This window comes from Cynocephalus volans, chromosome 7, assembly GCF_027409185.1.
Source record: "Cynocephalus volans isolate mCynVol1 chromosome 7, mCynVol1.pri, whole genome shotgun sequence".
Taxonomy (NCBI): domain Eukaryota; kingdom Metazoa; phylum Chordata; class Mammalia; order Dermoptera; family Cynocephalidae; genus Cynocephalus; species Cynocephalus volans.
In genome coordinates this window covers 126,160,256-126,182,255 of record NC_084466.1, presented here as the reverse complement: position 1 = coordinate 126,182,255, position 22,000 = coordinate 126,160,256, and the positions used below count along the sequence as shown (strand labels likewise).

The 22,000-nt window shown below is 36.4% G+C and overlaps 1 pseudogene; it reads left to right on the top strand.

The window, feature by feature from the left end:
* LOC134382520 (cytochrome P450 2C18-like) overlaps positions 1-20,894 on the top strand; it is a 28,500-nt pseudogene extending 7,606 nt beyond the window's left edge.
* Positions 20,895-22,000: the final 1,106 nt, after the last annotated feature.

Here is a 22,000-nt window from a genome sequence, read left to right as displayed (position 1 = left end):
GTTTTAGGCTGTTCGATATATAGGATCATGTCATCTGCAAAGAGAAACAGTTTGACTCCATCTTTTCCAATCTGGATCCCCTTTATTTCCTTCACTTGTCTGATTTCTCTGGTTAGTAATTCCAACACTGTGTTGAATAGTAGTGGTGAGAGTGGGCATCCTTGTCTAGTTCTGTTCTTAAAGGAAAAGCTTTCAGCTTTTCCCCATTCAGGATGATATTGGCAGTGGGTTTATCATATATGGCTTTAATGATGTTGAGATACTTTCCATCTATACCTAATTTATTGATGGTCTTTGTCATGAATGAATGTTGAATTTTATCAAATGCTTTTTCAGCATCTATAGAGAGGATCATATGGTCCTTGTGTTTGATTTTATTGATATGGTGTATCACATTTATTGATTTGTGCATGTTGAACCAAGCTTGCATCCCTGGGATGAATCCCACTAGATCGTGGTGTATAATTTTGTGTATGTGTTGCTCTATTCAGTTAGCTAGTATTTTATTGAGGATTTTTGCATCTATATTCATCAAGGATATTGGCCTGTAGTTTTCTTTTTTAGTTGTACCTTTACCTGTTTTTGGTACCAGGGTGATGTTTGCTTCATAGAATGAGTTTGTGGGAATTGCCTCTGTTTCAATCCTTTGGAATAGTTTGTAGAGAATTCATGTCAATTCCTCTTTGAATGTTTGGTACAATTCTGCTGTGAATGCATCTGGTCCTGAGCTTTTCTTTGATGGGAGCCTTGTGATAAAAGCTTAAATATCTTTTATTGTTATTAGTCTGTTTATATATTCTGCATCTTCTTGGCTCAGTTTTGGTAGCTTGTGTGTGTCCAGAAATGTATCCATTTCCTCCAGATTTTCAAATTTGTTAGCATATAGTTGTTTATACTAGTCTCTAATGATTCCTTGTATTTCAGATGTATCAGTTGTAATATCACCTTTTTCATTTCTAATTTTTGTTATTTGGATCTTCTCTCTTCTTTTTTTAGTTGGCTGTGCTCATGGTTTGTCAATTTTATTTATCTTTTCAAAAAGCCAACTTTTTGATTCATTGATCTTTTGTATTGTTTTTTGGGTTTCAATTTCATTAAGTTCTGCTCTGATCTTAATGATTTCTTTTTGTCTGCTAATTTTGGGTTTGGATTGTTCCTGATTTTCAAATTCTTTAAGGTGAAGTATCAGGTTGTTCACGTGCCATCTTTCCACTCTTCTGAAGTAAGCATTTAATGTGATAAATTTCCCCCTTAGTACTGCTTTTGCAGTATCCCACAGGTTTTGGTATGATGTCACATTATTTTTATTAGTTTCAATAAATTTTTTGGTTTCCTGTTTGATTTCTTCTTGGACCCATATGTCATTAAGTAGAATGCTCTTTAATTTCCATCTGTTTGTATAGTTTCCAGAATTTCGTTTGTTATTTATTTCTAATTTGAATCCATTGTGGTCTGAGAAATACATGGTATAATTCCAAGTTTTTTGAATTTGATGAGACTTGATTTGTGAGCTAACATGTGACCTATCCTGGAGAGTGATCCATGTGCATATGAGAAGAATGAATATTCTGAGGTTGTTGGATGGAATGTTCTGTATATATCTGCCAAGTCTAATTGGTCCAGAATGTTTTTTAGATCTTGTGTTTCTCTGCTGATTCTTTGCCTAGATGATCTGTCCAATATTAACAGTGGAGTGTTCAGGTTCCCTGCTATTACGGTATTAGTGTCCATTTCCTTCTTTAGGTCTAGTAGAGTTTGTTTTATAAATCTGGCTGCTCTGACATTGGGTGTGTATATATTTATGTTATGTCTTCTTGATGGATCAATTCTTTTATCATTATGTAGGGGCCCTCATTATCTCTTTTTATAGTTTTTACTTTAAAGTCTATTTTATCAGATGTAACAATAGCTACTCCAGCTCGTTTTTCTTTTCTGTATGCATGGTAAATCTCTTTCCATCCTTTCACTCTTAGTCTATGTGAGTCTTTGTTGGTGAGATGGGTCTCTTGAAGACAGCATATAGTTGGGTCCTCCTTTTTAATCTATTCTGTCATTCTGTGTCTTTTGAGTGGGGAATTTAATGTTTTTACATTAAGAGTTGTCATTGAAAAGTGTTGATTTACTCCTAGCATTTTATTGATTTTGATAGGATGTGTTAAGTGTCTTTTGTTCCTTTCTTTCTGAATTACTGTTTGTCTTCTGTATCTGTTGGTTTCTTGGGTTGTAGATAAACATTTTTTTCTCTTGCTTGTTACCATTTTTATTTTACTAGTGGGTTTTGATTTTTCTTGAGTTTTTTTGGAAGTGGTAGTTATTTTTCAGATACCAAACCCAGTACTCCCTTGAGAATTTCTTGTAAGGGTGGTCATGTTGTAGTGAACTCCCACAGTTTTTGTTTGTCTGAGAAATATACTATTTTCCCTTTGGATGGATAGCCTTGTGGGGTAGAGTATTCTTGGCTGGCAAGCTCTGTCTTTTAGGGTTTTGAATATATTTTTCCATTCCTTTCTGGCTTTTAGGATTTGTGATGAAAAGTCGGATGTTAGTCTGATTTGGGCTCCCTTATAGGTGATTTGATGCATCTTTCTTGCAGCATTTAAGACTCTCTCTTTGTCTCTGAGTTTTGCCAATTTGACTATAACATGTCTTGGAGAAGACCTTTTTGGGTTGAATACATTTGGGGATCTTTGAACTTCCTGAATCAGAAGATATGTGTCTTTTCCTATACCTGGGAAGTTTTCGCCACTAGTTTGTTGAATACATTTTTAGTGCAATCTCCTTTTTCCTCTCCTTTTGTAATACTTATGACTAGGATATTTGAGCACTTAAGGTTGTCTGATATCTCTCTTCAATTTTCTTCAATGTTTTTAATTCTTTTTTATTCTTTTTTTTGTCTTCCTGTTTTATTTCAAACAGCCCATCTTCAAGGTGAGAAGTTCTCTCTTCTGCTTCTCCAAGCATGCTGGTCAAACTCTCTGTTGTGTTTTTTATTTCATTGAATGAATTCTTCAGCTCAGCAAGCTCTGCTACATTCTTTTTCAGGGCATTGATTTCCTTGTACATTTCTTCTTTCAGGTCCTATATATTTTTCCTCATTTCACCATGTTGTCTAGCTGAGTTTTCTTGTATCTCACTTAGTTTCTTTAGAATTATCACTCGAAATTCCTTGTCAGACATCTCAAAGGCTTCTTGTTCTATAGGATCTAGAGCTTGAGAGTTATTACCCTTTGGTGGTGTACTTTCTTGATTTTTAATATTTCTGGTATCTTTCCTTTGATGTTTAGTCATTGTGGCATGGGATTTCACGGGCCACTGGTTTGACACGATTGTCTGGGTAGGATGCTGCTGGTGCTGCCAATTTGGTATGGCTGCCTCAGTGTCTGCTCAGTTGGCTACTAGTGCCTTTGGTGAGTGCTCACCTTGGGTCTTGGGCCTTTCCATAGAGGTTCTTCTCTGGTCGGTATGCACTCAGCTGGCCAAGCTGGGGATAGAGTTGGGCAGCAGGAGCAAGGCCTACCTGCTGAGTCGTGAGGTGGCACTACAGGGTGTGTGGTCTCTGTGGATCTTTGGCTTCTTCAGCTGTGCGCCTCCCTGATCCACGTGCAGTCGGCCAGGCTGGCGTTGGAGTTGGGCGGCAGTGGTGAGGCCTACCTGCTGGGTTGTGTACCGGTATTTGCTTTCAAATTTATAGTTATAATCTCTAAGTAGGGTTTGGTATATGGCATATATCTTCATTTTATGTTTCTTATTTAATAAATTATTGTTTTCTTTTTCAGATCTGCAATACTTTCCCTGTTCTCTTTGATTATTTCCCAGGGATTCATAAGACATTATTTGAAAATATTGCTGATATAAAAAGTTATATGTTGGGGAAAATAAAAGAACACCAAGAATCTTTGGACGTTAACAATCCTCGAGACTTTATTGATTGCTTTCTCATAAAAATGGAGCAGGTTAGATTTTAGTAACAGCTCAGTCCTTTGGTTCCTTGAACATTAGGTAGTTTATTGAATAGTTCTGTATTTACTAGGAATGTTTCAATGGTCAGGCCAGTAATGCTTGACAATCATTTTAAGTATCTATAGTGTACATAAAACTGCAATAAACATTGTGGAAAATATATAATTAAATTGTTAAGCAATTAGAATGCATTGACCCTGTTCTTCAGATAAAAGTAATCTACCAGACAAGTAACAGATGCACTCTTCAGTCAGACAGAAAAATTACAAAAAATTAGAACATACAAAATATCCTGTCATAATATGAATATGTACAAGTATTTTTTCCTCTTCTATATTTTCAAAAAATTTGAGGAAGAAATGGTTTTAGTTCTTTTTAATTTTTTTGGTGAATTTCAACAGTGTAGTCATCTGGTCCTGGACCTTTCTTTTTCTTTCTTTTTTTTTTTTTTGGAGTTTTTGTTTACTAATTCTTTACTTGCAGGTGTGTTCACATTTTGTATTTTACGTTGAATTAGTTTTGGTAATTTTTGTTCATAGGAAGCTTTCCATTTATCTAGATTATCTACTTTGTTGATATAGAATTGTTTATAGTATTCTTTTATAATAGGATTATATTATTATTATATTAGAACTTATAATAGCTTTTAGTTCCTAAAATCAGTAATAATGTCCCTGCTTTCATTTTTGATTTATTTGTGTTTGTCTCCTCTTTTTTCATTTAGTGAGTGTAGCTGTTTGTCAATGTTTTTGATCTTTTCAAAGGACCAGTATTTGGTGTCACTGATTGTTATAATGCTTTTCTCCTGTTTAAAAAATATCTTATACATTCTGGTGGTTTGGAGTCTAGATTGCTGTTTTGTTTGGTAGTTTCTAGGTTGTAAAGTTATGCTGTTGATTAGAGGTACAGTTGATATCTAGTATTGTTCAAATCTTTTATTTCCTTCTTGATATTTTGTCTAGTCTATCCTTTATTAAAAATTGGGTATTCAAGTCTCCCACTATTTTTCTACAACTCTACTTCTTCTGTCAGTACTGTGCATTATTTGCTTTATATATTTTTGGGCTCTCTTGATTGATGCATATATTTTTGGCTCTCTTATAATGTTATAGCTTCTGGATTAATTCACCTGTTTTCCAATATAAAATGTTTTTGCTTCCTTTAACAGGTTTTGCTTAACAACTCTGTTTGATATTAGTATAGCCATCCCAGTTCTCTTGTGCTATAATTCACATGCAAAATTTTTTTTTCCATTTTTTCACCTTTAACTTTTTGTACCTTTGGATATGAAGTTAGTCTTGTATAGACAGTACATAGTTAATTTTTAAATGTGTTCTCTCAAGATGTGCATTTTAAATGGTAATTTTAAGCCACGTACAGTTTAATTAGTTATATTGAAAAACTTATTTGAGCTATAAGGTTGTTTCTTTCTATGTGCCTCCCGTAATTTTGCTTTTTCATTTTCCAATATTGCTTTACTTTTCATTCGATTGATTTTTTGTAGTAAACTTTTTTGATTCATTCTTGATTTCTTTCTTTTCATATTTTAATTATTTTAGTAGTGATCATGAGGATTATTGTTTACATCCTAAATTTATGGCAATCTAGTTTTAAGTAATAGTAAATTATCTTTAAATTATATGCATTAACTCAGCTTCCATCGAACTCCATTCTCCTTTTATGCTGTTGTTATCACAAATCACATCTTTCTAAATTGTGTCCCAGTAACAGTTATATAATGATTGTTTTATTTATTTTTAAATAAATAAAAAGAGGATCTCATACAAAAACATAAAATATGCTTTTATATTTACATATACAGATATATTTAATATTTCACAATTAATAAAGATTTTTAGTTCTTACTATGGTTTTTATTTATTTTGTAGTGTCATTTTTTTTTCAGCATGAACGCTGAGTCCCTTTATCATTTCTTGTAGGGCAGACATACTTGGGGCCAATCCTTTTACCTTTGGTTTTATATTGGAATGTCTTAATTTCTTCTTTATTATGTAAGGATAGGTTTGCCAGATATAGAATTCTTAGTTGACAGTTTTTTCTGTCAGCACTTTAAATGTATCATTCCAATGATTATTTTACTCATTAGTTTCCGAAGAAAAATCAATTCTCTTATTGAGGATCCTTTGTATGTTATGAATCACTTCTTTCTTGCTGCTTTCAATATTTTCTCTTTGTCCTTGATTTTGACATTTCAATAAAATCAAATCTTGTTATGAGACTATTTGGTTTTACCATTTTGGGAATTTATTGAGCTTCCTAGTTGTGTAGATTTATGTCTTTCATCATATTTGGAAAGTGTTCAGGCTTTATTTCTTCAGCTTTTTTTCTGCCCCTTTTCTCCCTTCTTTTTCAAGTGCTCCCATATGTGTATATTGGTAGAAGTGATGGAATTTCATAAGCTCCTAAGGCTTTGCTCATTTTTCTTTGTTGTTCTTTTTTTTTTTTCCCCTGCTACTCCATCTGGGTATTTTATCTTGTCCTGCCTTTATGTTTGCTCTTTATTTCTTCTGCCTACTCAAGCCTGCTGTCAGGTCACTTTGGTGAATTGCTTTTTAAACTATTGTCTTTTTGCTCCCAAATTTTTTTAACTAATAATTTCTTCCTTATCAGTGATAACCCCCACTTTTTCATACATTGTTCTCCTGATTTCTTTTAGTTCTTTGCATATGGTTTCTTTCAACTCTCTTAGCATATTTACAACATTTGACTTAGATGTTTTACTTAGTAAGTCTGATGCTGAGCTTCCTCAGGAATGGTTTCTGTCAAATTCTTTTTTTTTTTTTAGCTGCTAACGGGCCATATTCCTTGTTTATTTTTATGGTGTGTAACTTTTTGTTGAGAGCTGGATTTAATATATTATAATGTATTAACTCTGGAAATAAGATTTTCTCTCTTGTCTAACAATTGCCAGTGTTACTTGATATAGTCTGCAGTCATACCTTTATTTAGTGACTTTCCAAATTAATTTAGCAAAGAGTTGATCACTTGAATCTCTTTTCTGTTATGTCTGCATATACTCAGACAAGACAGATTTCCTTAAGGTTTTAGAAATAAAGAAAGAAAAACTCTCAGGTTGTCTTTTTTAATAAAAATTTTGTCTTTTGAAATCCTCTTATTTATTATCACTGGGGAAGTTGCTTTAGCCCACAGGGATTGAAACAATGGCCAGCCTTTGTGTTAGCCCATCACCCATCCTCGACCCTGCATAATCTCTCTGATAAAGTATTTTGGGAATCTAGAATGTGGTCAAGCATCCAGGGGAGTGTTTGTTGAAAAAAGTGTCTGTTAAATTTAAGTAAATTTGGCATCTCACATAGAAGATAACATTCCTCATACACAAGGTCCATGACAGACAGTTTGGTTGACAGTGTATTGTGCTGCTATATTGCTATGCAACTTGCTCATTCCAAGCTGAGCAACAGGAAACTTTGTCTTCAAAAACTCAAAGTTGGGTCTTCAGACATTTCAGAGGTATTTGAGGCAAGCTATGAGCTTGAGGGCAAGGTTTTCAGAGAGGTGGCAGTGGAACATCAATATTTGCTGTCCTGTACCTCCTTGAGATCATGCTCCCCAAACTCTGGCGTGGTGCCCCTCATTCACAACAGCCTTAGCAAAAGTGGGCCCAGGTGTTGATTATATGTCATACAAAGTTGCCATAAAGTTTGGCAGCATTTACATGATGCTGACTCTGGAGACATGCAGAATGCACCAGCTGTGGGGCCCTGGCAGGCTTCATCTAGATTTCAAAAGATTTCATGGACAGTCTTTGCACCAAGGTAGAGACATGTAGCAGGGGTGGAGACACAGCAGAGACCCACTGCAAGAGCAATGTCTAGTGAAGCCATGTGAATGGAGCCACATCCAAATCCACTACCCAGGACTGTAGGGCAACCAAGATGCCACTCTAGACTTGGATATCTGCAAGTATGATACTACAGCCTGTGAGAGGTGATGGCACTGAGCCTAGCAAAGAAATAGTAGTGGAGCTGCCTGAATTCTTGGGGGCCCTACCCTTGCCCAACTGTGCCCAGTATGTTAGATGTGGTGTTAAAGGAAATGACTCTCTCTCTAGCTTTAAAACCTAGAGCTGTTTTCCCTATTGGGCTTTGGACTTCCTTGGAATTAGCTGCCCCTTTCTTCTTGGCTCTTTCTCCCTTATAGAATGGAAATGTTTATGCTATGTCTGTCCTTCCATTATATTTTGGAAGCACATAACTTGTTAACTCTGTTGATTTAAAGCTGAAGAGGAATTTGGCTGTGGATGAATTGTGCCTTGTGTCTCATACACATGTGATATAGACAAATTGGGACTTGGAACTATGACTCTTTGGACTGTTTGGATAGAATAAATGTATACTTCAATGAGAGAAAGGCACACATTTGGGGGGCCTGGCATGAAATGTTATAGTTTAAATGTGTCCCACCAAGTTGATGTTTGAAAACTTAATCCCCAAATGAACAGTGTTGTGAAGTGGAGCCTAATAAGTAAGTGGTGATCAGTTCATGAGAGCTCTGTCCTCATAAATGGGCTGTTGTCATTATTGAGGGTGTGGGTTTGTTGTTAAAGTGAGTTCAGCCTGATGTTGACCTCTCCTTCTCATCCTCTCTTCCCCTTTCACCTTCCACCATGTAATGATGCAGCACAAAGACTGTCACCAGAGGCTATCACCATGCTCTTCAATTTCCCAGCCTCGAGAACAATTAGAAATAAACTTATTTTATTAAAATAGATTACCCAGTCTGTGATTGTGTGTTACAGCAACACAAACAGACTAAGACGGGGCGCCAAGGGGCATCTGCTTATGTGTCTTTGGAAAGAAATACGCTGCATGGCAAACCTGGCTGGGAAGAGTCTCATGAATTTAAGTTTTGGCAAGGAAGGAAGAAGGGGGTAGGAAACAAAGTTTGGGTCCACTGATCTACAGTATCTTTCATAGTGTATAGTCGTTTTTCCTGATACTGCACTCCCCAGTTTCTGTGTTTGCCAACTTTATAAAAAAGTGTGTTATTTTCAATTCACTGTTATTAAATACTTTAATAAACAATTTTTCAGATAATGTATCAAATGATTTCTAGGAAAAGCATATCCAGCAGTCTGAATTTACTATTGCAAAATTGGTAACCACTGTACATCATTTATTTGTTGCTGGCACAGAGACAACAAGCACCACTCTGAGATATGGACTCCTGCTCCTGCTGAAGCACCCAGAGGTCACAGGTATGAACACACTGATGTGCAGAGGGAATTTCAGCAAAGATGTTGGGAAAACACTGTTAGTGCCCTCCATCCTGTCTCATTTAGAGAAGCGTCATTATTTGAACAACTATGCCAGCAGCTGCAATCTGCTCACATTTAAGTATATTATTAAAATGGGACATCTTTGCAGAATATGGGAGGGTGAGTGAGAAGAGTGAAGACTGCACTACACTAGGAAAGGCAATAAAGCTCTGGTGCCATGTCTGGATTTCATGGGAGATGGTGTTTGGTAGGCTGTACTGGGATTGCATGTTGGTTTAATTATGTTAAGCCCACTTTGTACAGTAGATTCATTCTTGCAGATACCTTTTCTTATTCTGAAAATTTAGTTTTGTAATGCTGGGGTAGGAAAAATGGAAACTCTCATTACTGAAGCATAAGTGAAAGTCCTGGAAATTTAGTGAGACTGTCTGAGATCATTTTCAGTAAGGGAAGCATGATAAAAAGTTAAGTTCATAAGCAAGATATTCCTATTTAGGCTGAAGATATAGCTAAATGAATTTTATATTTCTAGTAATTGGTTTTCAAAAAACTGGTATTTGAAAAAGTAAGAATGGGGGGTGAGAAATGTCAGTCATTTTAACTTTCATGCATAGCTTTACTTTAAAAATTAACCTTCATAGAATTCCAGTCATGTAGCTGGTAAAAACATACTTTTTCCCTCCTGTGTCAGGATCTGAATGAAATCACAATAACCAGATTACCGATGAGGATTAGTCCTGTGAAAGTAGGAGGAGACGAGTGCAGCCAATAGCCACTAAGTCTTCAGCAAGTTTCTGAAGCACAGAGAGCAGATAAAAGGGTGATAATAAACTCATCAGACAGGATGAAGTTGAAACTTAATTGTCAGAAGAGGAAGATATATCAAGGAAGGAAAGCTAATCTCCCTACATTCCCATACGGTTCCATATTTGGAAGCAGCAAGTGTTAGAGAAGATAGAGAATGAGGCTCTTCCTGTCCAAGTTCCATCTGTGACTCCTTTTATCACGTAACTGATTTTTTCCTACAGAAAAAGGGAGGCTCATTCTCTAGAGCATCTGTGCCTAAGAAGCCCTATGCTCAGGGACACTGGGCAGTGAGAGAGAAACAGTGAGGTGTGGGGCTGGAAAGGAAGGTTTGGTAAGAGTCCTGTGCTTGAATTCAGAGACTTAACTTTTCCCTCCATCTTCCTTCTGGAAATTCAGAAGCCAGACTTACCCTTCCAAGAGTGAATAGCTCTAGAGAAAAGATCTTAGTATTTTGCCATCTGAATTGAAAATTCTTGCCATGTTTCCAGCACAGTGAGGGAAATAAAATTATGCTCTTTAAGACACAGGATTGTAGAATTTCAGAACACCAGGATTAAAGAGAATATCCTAAAAATTTTCAGAGAGATATGTCATGCATTAAGATTTGCATTCAGACAGCACCAGAATTCTCAAGAGTGACCACTGTCTTGCATTTTATGAATAAAGGTATTTTCAGACCAGCACATTTCCCCACAATTTTACATTCATTTTTACTTTTTCTAAAAATTCTGGAAGATGTGCTCCATCCATATGTCTGAAACCAAGTCAGAGGAAGTCATGGGCTGCAAGAATCAGGAGGCCCCATGTAGGAGGATGCGAATGTCAGGGAGGCTACTGGGCACCAGCCCTAGAAAACACCCACCTCAGAAAGGACCAGGTGGACAATGCAGGTGTGAGGACAGACACCAAGTACAAAGGAGAAGTGATGGATTTTATTAGGTTTCCCAATAATTGGGAAATTGTTACCATGAGTTTCAAACCTCTACCTGAGCACTTGGGAATAGTTCTCACTTGCGAAATAGAAAATTATGAATTGAAATACAAAGACAGTTTAAGTTCAATAAAATACCATATATAATACATAATCACACTTGACTTACTATGGAAGAATATTTATGTAGTCAGAATGATGGAAACTATGAACAAAACATTTACTCTACATCTATTCTGGAAAATGGTGTGCGGGGAAGTGCATGAGTGTGTGTGTGTCTCTGTGTGTATGTCTGTGTATGTGTGAGTATCTGTGGGTGTGGGTGTGAATATATGGGCTGGAGATGAAGTTGAAAATTCTCAACTCACATAGCAGTAAATTGTTAAATATTGTCTAAAATGGTTAAGTAAGAAATACAGAGTCATTCTTTAGAAATATGACTGTAAATTTCAGAGGAATGCTCATAGCGGTTACTTTTGGGAAGTGGGAAGATGAGGAGAGTGCCATTGCAAATTTTATACACAAACACACACACACAGATGCAGACACACAAAAACACATACATATATAGATCCATTAAATTTAATTTTAACCCCCGTGTATTATTTTGATATTAATTTAATATTAATCTTTGATTCTAATCTATTAATTTAATATTAATATTTGACATAACAATTGCAATTAGTCGAAATTTATACGACAAGCAAACAGAAAGGACATTGTTGGGAGGGTGGGGGGAGAGGGAGGAGGGAGGGAGGTTTCGGTAATTGGCTACAATAATCAACCACATTGTATATCGACAAAATAAAATAAAATAAAATATTTTTTAAAAAGTCAGTGATATGGGAAAAAATATTAATATTTGATTCTTGATTTACTTTGTGCAAGACCATGATTTTTTAATTAATTGTTTCCCCCTTACTTGTGGGAACATTTTATTACTTCTTTATTTTTTTAATTTTTTTTTAATGTTTATTTTATTTATTTATTTATTTATTTATTTATTTATTATTAGTACTTCTTTTTATATTAGTTATCATTTATGCTAATTTGTATGCATGTACCAATGTATCATAATACCTAATTGGTAGGACAGTGATATGTATCTACATGAAGACAAATCTCTTTACATGTCTAGATGTACTTCTGGGCATATAACTCATGTTTATATTGCTGTTGGGACACCTTTATCATGCTTCATGTAGCTGTGATTTGCTATGGCAAATGTGCCATTTTTCTCGTTTTCCATTAGTTCTTACTTGTGTCCCATCAGCTAAAGTCCAAGAAGAGATTGACCGTGTGGTTGGCAGACACCGGAGCCCCTGCATGCAGGACAGAAGCCGCATGCCCTACACAGATGCTGTGGTGCATGAGATCCAGAGATACATTGACCTTGTCCCCAACAATGTACCTCATGCCGTGACATTAAATTCAGAAACTACGTCCTCCCTAAGGTAAGCTTGTTTCTCCTATGGCACAAATCAGTGCTCTTGGAGCTCTCATATTCACAGTATGGTTCCAATCTTCTATCAGCATGAGATGAGAGAGTGCAAAACTCATGTGTGGTAGGTTGATGGACTTTGTGCTGTTTACAGTTTGGGGTTCTAAAGCTTCATAGCAGGTCTTGGATTCTCGTAGTATGTGTCTTTCAAATTTGATCTGCCTATTTAATAATGTATTGGCCATTCCTAAACTTTTACATTTCCAAATAAATGTTGAAGGTGTCAGTCAATTTTACAATACTTGCTGCTGGAGATTTTATTAGCGTGACATTAAATCTACAGATCCATTTGAACAAAACTGACATCTTGACATACTGAATCTTCCAATTCCTGATTGTGATTATGCTCCCAATTTATTTGGATTTCTTTTATTTTCCCAGTAATTTTGTGTTTTCAGTACAAAGGTTCACAAATCTTGTTAGATTTCTCCTAGGTAATTACTATTTTTGTTGTTATAATTTTTTTTGTTTTATAATTATTTTAATTGACATTTTTCTGAGGTTCAATGTGATATTTTGATGCATGTGTCAAATGAATGTGTTTTTATTTTCTTTGTACCTGGTGTGTGGAAATATAATTGATCTTATCCTGATGACTTTATATCCAGCAATTTTGCTCAATTTACTAATCATTGCCACTGATTACTCTGTAGATTCATTTGGAATTTCTATATATATTTTCCTACTGCCTGAGATATTGTTTGTTGTTTCTTATTTTTCCAATTCATGGGCCTTAATTTCTTATTTTACTACAGCACTGGCTAGGATTTCCAGGACAGCTTTGAACAGAACTGGTGATAGTCAGTGTCCTTCTTTCCTTTCTGATCTGCAGGAAGTGTGAACGTCTAATATCTCTCTATTGAGAATGAAATTTTAAGTATATTTTCATAGATATTCTTTATCAGATTAGGGAATTTTGCCCTCTTCTCTTATATTTATGTGAATTTTTGTCATAAAGATGAGTACAACCATATCAAATTGATTATCTGCATCTATTGGTATGGTTGTATACATTGGGCTCTATTTCCTCAACATACAAATTATAAGTATACACACACAGCAGGATTTGATTTGCTGCATATTGTTCAGGACTTCTGTATTTATATTTGTAAGAGACCTGGTCTATGATTTTTTCCACCTCAATATTTATTTTCAGATTTTTGATACCAAGATTATGCTGTACTCATAAAATTAGGTGAGAAGTGTTCCCTAATGAGGTCTGTTTTTATTACCTTCACCTTCCCCCAGTCTTCTGGAAGTGGACAGGTAGCTGTATCTTTGAATGCATAGTAACCTTTGGTTAAATACAGATGTTAAACATGAAAAATGCAGAGTTTCAGATGATGTTTATGTTCTTACAAAGAGAATTTATCCCTTTCTGATATGCAGTCATAATGAAGTAACACTTCCTGCCCTGATTTAGCACTAGACATCACTTGAACACAGTAGAAAAAAAAAATAAGAAATTAGAATATAGGTGTTGGCATACCTCTCAGAGGTTCTGCCATCTCTGGAGTCTTGAGATGAATATTTGTCTTAGCAAATTTAAACTACATTCCAACACATGTTTTTTTTTGTTTATCCAGAATTTCAAGTTGCTTTGCCACAAGCTTCTTTATTCCACTTGAAGCCAGGATACACAATTATTATAATTAAAAATAATATAACTAAATATTGTATTATCATGGGGAAAAAATTAGCGAATCCAGTAAGTTTGCAATTATTAATGTCATCCTGTGGAGATGATGGAATGGTAAATTGACCATGAGGTAATGGGACTTGTCCTGATAATCACAGATTTGGTGCAAGGGTTAGGATTTCAGCTCCCTCTGTTTTCACCAAAAGAAAAAATCAGGAGAAGAATTTTCTTCCATTGTATTGGGGTCTGAGGGAAATACTGATGAAAATGTTACTCCTCCTATTACTAACTAAATGGGAATCAGGGTGAGGAATCAGGCAAAGATTGCCAGTCTCCCACATCCACTTCATCAGCATTGTGGAAATTTATACCTGCTGAGCTCACCCATTAACCCTCTGCATGGAGGCTCCCACGGGGTCTCGTGTCTTTTGAGCCTAGAATCCTAGAACCCAAGGGAATGGCCTGTACATTCTGCATTGAACAGCCCAGTATAGAAATATGCAACTCTACATGGCTAATTCTAACTTCTTAGGAATTAGATAAATGATTTCATCTACCAACAGCTAGAGCCACTAATTAGGTAGAAATAATGATCTAGGAGAGGAGTTAGCAAACTTTCTCAGTAATGGGAAAGATTGTAAATATTTTGGATATTGCAGGCCATGGGGTTTCTGTTGCATTACTGAACTCTGCAATTGTAGCATGGAAGCAGTCAGAGACAGTGTGTAAACAGATGAGGATGGCTATGTTTCAATTTTTATGGAAACTGAAATTTAAATTTCATATAATTTTCATGTATCAAAAATATTTTCTTCTTTTTTATATTTTCACCTTGAACATTCTTAGGTTATAGACTATCCAGGAAGAGGTGGCAGGCCTGACTTCCCTATGCTGTTTGTGGATGCCTGGTATAAGGCATTCCTATCCAGTAGAACTTTCTGCAATGATGTGAGGTTGATTTTCATATTGTGTCCTATCTAATGAAAATTGTGAGTTTTCTCTATAATTGGAAAATTGTTACTAGAAGTTTTAAACATCCACTTGACATTTTCCTGATATATAATCCTTATAACTTGTTTTAAAAAATTAAAAGAAATGTTTTTTTTTTTCTGACCGTTAAGGGATTGCAAACCTCAACACGGTGTTGTCTGCACCATGCTCCGCCAGTGAGCACACAGGCCATGCCCGTATAGGATCAAAACCCACGGCCTCAGCACTAGCAGCGCTGCACTCTCCCGAGTGAGCCATGGGGCCAGCCCAGGAATAATTTTTAAAACAAAGTTTTAGTTGTTTAATATGAGAAAAGTGGAGGATGAAATTTTCTCCCACAGTTTTATTTTAAAAGCATGTAAATATTAATGAAATTAAAACATATGTATATACACATATAGGTGTATATATAAAGGGTGTATTATTTACTTATATATTTGTCTGTCTACCTCAAAACTTTATTATGTATGTTCCAAGAACAAGGATTTTTTTCTCCTACGTTATAATTATAGTGTGAACACTCAGGATGTGTCCTTCATGCAATAGTATTATCCAATGCATAGCCAGTAATCTTTTTTATAGAATATTCTTTTTAGCTTTTTTGTTTTTAAATTAGTGTCCAGTAAAGGAATATACATAGAATTTGGTTATCTCATTCATTTTGTCCTCTCAAATCAAGAACACTTACCGTTCTCTTGTTTGCTGGTTTTATATCAGTAAGTTGACCTTTTTGAATAATCCAGGCCACTTATCATTTATAATGATTCTCAGGATGTGCCACACTGCCACTTATGTGGGAGGCACCCAGGAAGGCAGGCAGGATTACAGGCCAGCCACCCACCCCCAACCCTGCCCCACCCATGTAGAACCCAGGATCTTGCAGCACTCCACAACCACGAGGCTTCACCAAACTTCTGTGGAGGTTGTCCACAACATCCACCATCATAGCTACGCTGGTGGCAAGGATGGCTCACAGCCTAAGTAACATCCATGACAACGACACAAGTGGCCCACCACATATTTGACTTTACTGACACAAGGAGAGTCACTGAGGGAGCCTGGGAAAAGAAGAAGTCTTTCTCTTCAAAGTCCACTCCTAAGTAATAGAAGGAGCAAATGATCTGCCAAATGACCAGAAATCAATGTAGAGATACTGGAAATATAAAAAAGTTAGAAAATATTACACCACCAAAAGAATTCAGCAATTCTCAAGTACCAGACCCTACACAGCACAGAACCCTTGAAATGACTGAAAAGGAATTCTGAGGAACTATCTTAAGGAATCTCCGTGAGATGAGAGAGCATTCTGTAAGACAACACAATGAAGTGAGAAAAAATATACAGGATATGAGGAATGAAAATTACAAAGAGATTAATACCTTAAAAAAGAACATAGCCAAACTTCTGGATCTGAAAGACCCATTCAATGAGATAAAAAATGCAACCAAGAACTTCAGCAGCAGATTAGAACAAGCAGAAGAAAGAATTTCAAAACTGAAAGAAGGAAAAAAAATTTAAAAATGAAGAACCTCTAAGAGAGCTAGCAGACAGCCTTAAGCACGTGAACATCTGAATCATGGGTGTTCCTGAAGGGGAGGAGAAAGGAAAAGGCATTGAAAATCTATTCAATGAAATAATAATGGAAAACATCCCAGGTATAAGGAGAGACCCGACATTCAGATCCAGAAAGCTCAAAGGTCCCCAAAGAATTTCAATCCCAAAAGACCCTCTTAAAGATTCATTATAATAAAATTGGAAAAGGTCAAAGACAAAGACATAATTCTAAAATCAGCAAGAAAATAGTATCAAGTTATGAATAAGGAATTCCCCATCAGACAAACAGCAGACTTTGCAACTGAATGTCTACCAGGGAGAAGAAATGGGATGACATATTCAAAATACTAAAAGAAAATAAAATGTCAGACAAGAATACTACTATACCCTGCTAGCCTATCCTTCAGAAATGAGGGAGAGATGGTGTATTTCACAGACAAACAAAAACTCTGAGAGTTCTTCACCACATGACCAATCCTGCAAGAAATTCCTAAGGGAGTCCTGCATCTGTAATCCAAAAAACTATAATCACTACCAAAAATACACAAGTAAGAACAAAACACACTAATAAAACAGAATGCAAATGTGAATGATGAAAGAAACTAAATCTTAGCACCTCATAAAAACTCCACAAACATTGAACCAATAATCAAAGAAGGAGAAAGTAACAGATTATAAAACATCTAAACAAAAAGCTATAAAACCCCAGGAATAAGACAGTACCTCTCAATAACAACCCCAAATGAAAATGGTTTAAACTCCCCACTCAAAAGACAAAGACTCACCATAGGCTGTCTTCAAGAGACTCATCTTTCCAGTAAAGATGCACACAAACTAATGCTGAAGGGATGAAAAAAGGTGTATCACACACATGGAAACCAAAAACAAGTAGGAGTAGCTATTCTTATATCAGATAAAATAGACTTTAAACCAAAAGCCATAAAAAGACAAAGAGAAATGGATCTATGCAACAAGAAGGCATAGCAATCATAAATATATTCACCCGTCAGTGGCACCCAGATAAATAAACAGTACACTATTACACCTATAGAAAGAGATTTACAAAAATGCAATAATGGTGGGGTACCTGAACACCCTCCTCTCATCATGGACATATTATCCAGGCAAATAATCAATGGAGAAACACAGAATTCAAAAAAAATTTCAGACCTATTGGACCTGGCTGATATCTACAGAACATTTCATCCAGCAACTATGAAATACACATTCTTCTCATCAGCAGATGAAACATTCTCCAAGACAGATCACATGTTACGTCAAAAATTAAATCTATAAAACTTTTTAAAAATCTAATTCATTTCAACTGCCTTTTCAGACCACAGTGTCTTCTTGCTGGGTGAACCATATTGAGATATTACCTCACCCCTTTTAGACTGGCTATCATCAAAATGACTGAGAATAACAAATCTGGTGAGGATATGGGGAGCTATCCAAGAGCTCCTCTTAGAAGGTGAAACTCATTTAGACTTTCCTCACCTGACATGAGAAAGGTTCCTGACTCCACAAATCTACCCACCCAACTGTTCAGGCTTCAGTTGGTGATCATGTCCTGAACAAATGATTCTAACCTAAATTATCACAAACTGATGATTTTTCTAAAATTATCGGCACTTCTGTGTTTCTAAGCTAGGATTAGTCAGTACCAAAGACTATTTTTAAATTAACACAAAATGCTTGACCATGATAAACAATCAATAGTTTCAGACTTGTTTCTGTACTTGTTGTTTTCATTCCAGAACAAGACACTCGTAGCTAGATCAGATGTTTATTTACTGCATCTGTAGAAACAGATATATTTAAATGCCAACAGAGACTTCCATTTTAAACCATAATCTATATATGATGTATGTGAAAACTGAAGTGATGAAATAGAGCAGCAAGTAAGGACAGACAACAACATCAGAGCTTGATGATAAGGTGAACAGATTTAGAGGTGTAACACCAAAGTGCCCATGTACTCAATACTTCAAATGCTATTGGAGGCCACATGAGCAAGATCACTGCCACTGGCCTTAAACCCATCCCTGTTTATGATGTGGACTTTCTGTCTGGAAATATCACTGCGCTTCTTCAGACCCTGGTTTTCTTATCTGTAAATCAAAGAGAATGGATCAAGTGATTTCCATATTCCTTTCATATCCATGATTTTTTATATAACTCTGTTTACCTATGTCTGTTCAATCCAGGGCACAACAATATTTCCATCACTGACCTTGGTGCTACACGTTATCAAAGAATTCCCCAACCCAGAGATGTTTGACCCTGGACACTTTCTGGATGAGTGTGGCAAGTTTAAGAAAAGTGACTACTTCATGCCTTTCTCCACAGGTAATAGAAATTCATTATTTTTTGTACATCAGGAGACAAGATCACTTTCTGAGATCAGTTGGAACTCACAGGGTGCCCCATCTGGGCTGGTAGAATTGTTCTTTGTACCTGATCAAAAGTACCATTCCCAATACCAATGTGCTTTCCCTGCTCATGATACATACTCATTCTTGGGAAATAGTAGTGGGGCTCAGAGGAGTTGACCCCACCCTTTTAAACTGAGAAATGTGGAATATAGACTGATTGAATTCTGACTGTAGAAGCATCACTGAGCTACCCAAGAGCTCCTCTCAGAAGGTGAAACTCCTTTAGACTTTCCTCACCTGAACTGACAGTTTCCTGACTCCACAACTTGGATCATTGTCTGTGGGATATTGATCACCCTCCCCCACTCCTAGACAAGCTTTGGGGATCCAATTATCCACAGGCATAGTTTAGGTACCAAAGGGTTTCACAGAAATTAGGGAAGCAGATGGGTAAAGAGATCATTTGATCTAGTTGAACTAAAGCTGTAAAAGTGGAAAGAACAGCCTGCTGGTGGGGTAGGGTTAAGACAAAAGGTACCTGCTTTTTGCTCTTTCATACTCCTCAGAGAGGCATAACGTGGAGTAAGCAACATTCTAGTAGCAGAAATGACTTTTGAGCTGTCCCATAGGGGCAGAGAGTATGGGAAGTAGAAAAGGCAGGACATTTTTAAGGAGATAATGAACAACAGGAGCAGAATATTTGCTCCAAATCAAAGATGTCAGAACCTCTTCCAAATAACCGTGGGGTCAGATGAACATGGAGAATGTCACAGGATACCTTGCAAAGTTTCTAGAGCACCCTACTCTTCCTCCAGTCCTGAGCATATATCTTGGATATTGGTTCTCCACACCTGCCATATGTGTGATTCCTCTGGCCATGGAATCTGATTCCTTTATTCTGTGATCTTTGATATCTGCTTTATATCTAGTACTGTGGATACCATGGCAACAAGGACAGAGACCTCTCCTCCCTTCAAGAATTTACAACTTAGCACAACAGAGATATAAATAAATAGAGAATTATGACTCTCAGTTATTTACGTTTAAACAGAAGCATGAATTTATGCTGAGATAACACAGAAGGGGCAAGATTTTATAGCTTGAGAAGATCCTGAAGAGTTTAAAGAGGAAATGAAATTTGATCTGGAAGCTGAACATAGTATAAGAAAAGTACATCTTGGCAAGAAGTACCAGCATGAGATAAAACTTGAAACTTCATGGCATGTTAGAGATTGATTAATAGTGTGTATGTCTCGATCTGAGAATAGAGGGTGTGAAGACTGGAAGGAAGGATCAGGGAACTTCAGTCTGGGAACAGGATGCACACTGTGGTTGGGTTTCTAGAAAAATATAGATGGAAATTCAAAATATCAAAAAATCAGTCATAAAGTGGGAATACATAATGAAGTGCTCGGCATTGAGCTGATAATATATATCTGTTGAGTGAAGGGTGCCTGTTAATAACAGATGTGAAGTGGATTATAACTGTGTACGTCCTTTGTCCATTTGTCTCTTCAACCATTCTTCCTGCCATCCTGCCTTCAATCTACCTATGTATCCATTCACCAATCCATCTACCCAATATTTCATCAAACAGTTAGTACATATTCCTTTTGTGCCTTCCACAAACACAGTATTTGTTAAAATCACAGGTACACACAGAAAGTAACTACCCTCTGTGCTTGTTATTTTCAGGCAAACGGATCTGTGTGGGAGAGGGCCTGGCCCGCATGGAGGTGTTTTTATTCCTGATCACCATTTTACAGAACTTTAATCTGAAATCTCTGGTTGACCCAAAGGTTCACGATATCAACCCAGCTCTTGGTGCATCAATTTCTTGGCTACCCTCGTACCGGATCTGCTTCATTCCTGTGTGAAGAAGGGCAGACTGTCTGCTGCTGCTGTGCTGTTTTCTGCAGCTCCCTCTCCTCTGAGGCATCATCCACCTCCTTCACAATCTCAAGGATGCCTTTCTGACCTCTCTCTGCACATCACCCCAGTACCTCAAGATGTAGTGAACATCTGAACTCCAATGAGAAGATATCCTGAGTTACACTGCACACATACGCCTGCTATTTCAAATACTTGTTAATACCTATATTTCCCTACAAATAAGGTGATGCTTATCTACTGTGAATTTATTAATATGGTGTCACATAAAACAAAGAAAAGTGATTTGTATGTCATACTTCAAGCCATTTCTCTTCTGAGTTTTCTAAATTAGAAGTATTATTAATTGCTGGGTTAGTTCTCAGCTTTTCCTTCTTTTGTGCATAATGTTGGTAAGAAAGGAAGGAAAATAGAGTCTCAAGAAGCCATGCTGGTCCTCATAATGATAAGCACAGAGAGAGACAAAGGGGACAAAGGTAGAGATGCTCTCTTGGCTGGGTATCACTTAGAGGTACTTGAGGTTTGGATTTGAAAGAGAGAAGCAATGTCCAGGAGCAGCTCTAACCTATAGGGAAATATTGAGAGAGTTAGCCATAGGGAGCAATGAACATTGTTTGAATTCATGACCCTGCTTTGGTGTTACTGAAAGCACTAAATGATAATTTCAAATATTCTTTGTACTTCTTACAACTTAGAATCAAGTGTGAGTGTATGCATTCACATTGCTAATCATGTGTTCTTGGTGTTATTCCTCTCTTTCCAAACAAGAATAAAATATCTTGAAAACCTTCTCAGATTTTATTATTTTTCTACTTTCCATCATATTGTTTTATACTTTGCATTAATGGGGTCATAATTTGATTCTATGGACCTGAAATAATTAGCTTCATTGCATCTCCAGAATATGCACATCTGAACATCTAATACCCATCAAATTCTAGTAATATTTTTTCCTTCCTTCAATCATGAAGTGTGTGATTTTGAGAAATTACATCACTCATTACCCTGAGCTCATCTCGCTTACATAAAATCAACTACTCCATGAGGATTATCCTGAAAATCTTGCTGAAATTTGAAATTTCCTCTCCAACAG